Raw genomic sequence first — 2556 nt, 5'->3', positions numbered from 1 at the left:
GGAGTGATCTTATAGAGGTTTATAAAGTCATGGGGGGCATGGATAGATCTTTTCCCCAGGTGAGGGAGGCCAAAATTAGAGGGCATAAATTAAAAGTGAGAAGGGAAAGATTTAAAATGGACCTAAGGGGTAGCTTTTTCATGCAGAAGGTGGTGCATGTATGCAATGAGCTGCCAGAGGAAGTGACAGAGGCTGGTACAATTACAACATTTAAAAGGCATCTGGATGGGCACATGAATAAGAAGGGTTTAGAGGGATATGGGCAAAATGCTGGTAAATATGATTAGATTAATGTAGGATATCTGGTCAGCATGGACGTGTTGGACCGATCCAGATGCGGCCGCACCAGAGTCTTAGACAACTGCATCATGACCTCAGGACTCCGGAACTCAATTCCTCTACCAATAAAAGCCAGAAAATCAAGATTAATGTAGGATATCTGGTCAGCATGGACGTGTTGGACCGAAGGGTCAGTTTCCGTGCTGAACACTATGACTCTATGACACTATAAGGTGGAGCACTGAAGTTCGTGAGCTGGTATTTTAGTGAGAAGTAAATGCATTCAAATAGGCTTCACAACTCTTATGTTGGGAGATTTAATGGAGAGTTTAATTTTAAAAGTTGTAACCCATGAACAGTACTCTGAATCTCAGACTCCTTTGGTGGCATAGTGGCGCAGTGGTTAGCACTGCTGCCTGACAGCACCTGGGACCTGGGTTTCATCCCAGCCTCGGGCGACTGTCTGTGTGGCGTTTGAACATTCACCCTGTGTCTGCGTGGGTTTCCTCCCACAGTCCAAAGATGTGTAGGTTAGGTGAATCGGTCATGCTAAATTGCTCATCGTGTTCAGGAATGTGTATGTTAAGGGAATTAGTCAGGGGTAAATGTAGAGTAATAGGGGAATAATCTGGACGGTTTACTCTTCAGAGGGTCGGTATGGACCTGTTGGGCCCAATGGCCTGTTTCCACACTGTAGAGATTCTATGATTCCTCTGGTTAATTGCAGGACCAGCCATCAGTGGTTTGTGGTTAAACAAGGCTCTTCAATCCTCCTTTTTGATATTTTCTAACCAACCAGTTCAGAGGCACATATCTGGAGTAGGTGGAACTTAATCCAGGTCTCCTGGTCCTGAGGTAGGGACCTACCACAGCACTACTCAATCTCCCTTTGCATTCTGGGTCTGAAAGCCTACCTACTTAGTCGTGAGACATGAGAAACCTATATTAAGTGTCAACAAGAAGAGGCACTTATCTGAACAACAGGGAGTAGTTTATTGCACATTATCAATATTTTAAAGGTACATTAGCTTATTATTCATAAATACAAGGATTACCAGGAACCAGAGATGACATGTCTGTCTCCAACAGCACCTTGACTCCTTCACCATCTGTGACTTCATCAGATTGGGTGGAGCTGATGCAGCTTCAACATTATTTTCCTGGTCATCTGGTCATGTGATCAGCTGACAGAGGGTTTGGAGAATGGAGGGACATAATTTCACAATTATTGTTTCACTAACGTATCTTATTGCATTATTCATTTCTAAACTCCTCTCTCTCTCCCTATCGGGCCCACTTGATTGCTTTGATTAGCAATCTATTTTGATTGTGCATTTTCCCCACATCTTACACTGAAGAATCTGCAGTTTATTTACGTCTTTCACAAGCACACAATATCTGTGGAAAGTGTTTATCTGCCACTGAACTGCTTTTGAAGAACAGTCACTGTTGAAATATGTATGAAATGGGATGAAAAATGCATGGAACAGGCAGTTTGCTTACAGCAATGAAACACAAGTGCAAACAGCAAGGGTATAATGACTAGATCATCGGTTTTCAACAACAGAGATCTGAAGATGAATATGGCTGAGGACGCTGGGGAAATTCCTTTTTCCTCTTGAAGTAGCACAGGATGTTTTATGTGAGTAGGCAGGACCCTCCACTTAGTTCAGCGAATGGTCACGAAAGCAGCCCACAGAGAGGAGTGTGGGGAGGCATTGAAGAATCCATTTTGTGAAGTAGAATGGAAAAGTAGAATATTTTATTGAAAGACGAGAAAGTGAGAAATGTTGATATTAGACCAGAAGACCATAAAAAATAGGATCAGAAGCTGACCATTCGGCCCCTCCAGCCTGCTATGCTATTCAATAGGATCATGGCTGATCTGACATTCTTCACTTCCACTTCCCAACATTTTCCCATAATTTTTGATTCCCCAACAGATCAAGTATCTTTCTATCTCAGCCTTAAATATAAACAAGGACTCTGCCCCCACAGCTCTCTGTGGCAAGGAGTTTCCAAGACTCAAACTCGCTGAAAGAAGAAATTCCTCCCTTTCTCAGTCTTAAATTGGTCCCCCTTTATAATGAGGCTCTCCCCTCTGGGCCTAGATTGTATCATCCTTCCAACATGTACCCTGTTAATCCCCTTAAGAATCCGATACAACAGCATCTGGATCAGATGGACCAATGGGCTAAGAAGTGGCAGATGGAGTTTAACTCAGATAAATGTGAGGTGATGCATTTTGGGAAAGCAAATTTTCGCAGGACTTATACA

The 2556-nt window shown here is 42.9% G+C and overlaps 1 protein-coding gene across 1 annotated transcript in view; it reads right to left on the bottom strand.

The window, feature by feature from the left end:
• Window positions 1-647: 647 nt before the first annotated feature.
• LOC122544437 (RNA-binding protein FUS-like) overlaps window positions 648-2556 on the bottom strand; it is a 21971-nt gene continuing 20062 nt past the window's right edge. The window contains exon 4 of the transcript XR_006310342.1: window positions 648-657. The gene's annotated coding sequence lies outside the window, so the exon portion shown is untranslated. The remainder of the gene's footprint in view (window positions 658-2556) is intronic.

The sequence above is a fragment of the Chiloscyllium plagiosum genome, chromosome 48 (assembly GCF_004010195.1).
Source record: "Chiloscyllium plagiosum isolate BGI_BamShark_2017 chromosome 48, ASM401019v2, whole genome shotgun sequence".
In the NCBI taxonomy this organism is placed as follows: Eukaryota; Metazoa; Chordata; class Chondrichthyes; order Orectolobiformes; family Hemiscylliidae; genus Chiloscyllium; species Chiloscyllium plagiosum.
Note: the sequence above shows the minus strand (reverse complement) of the source record. Positions and strands in the feature narration are given on the sequence as shown.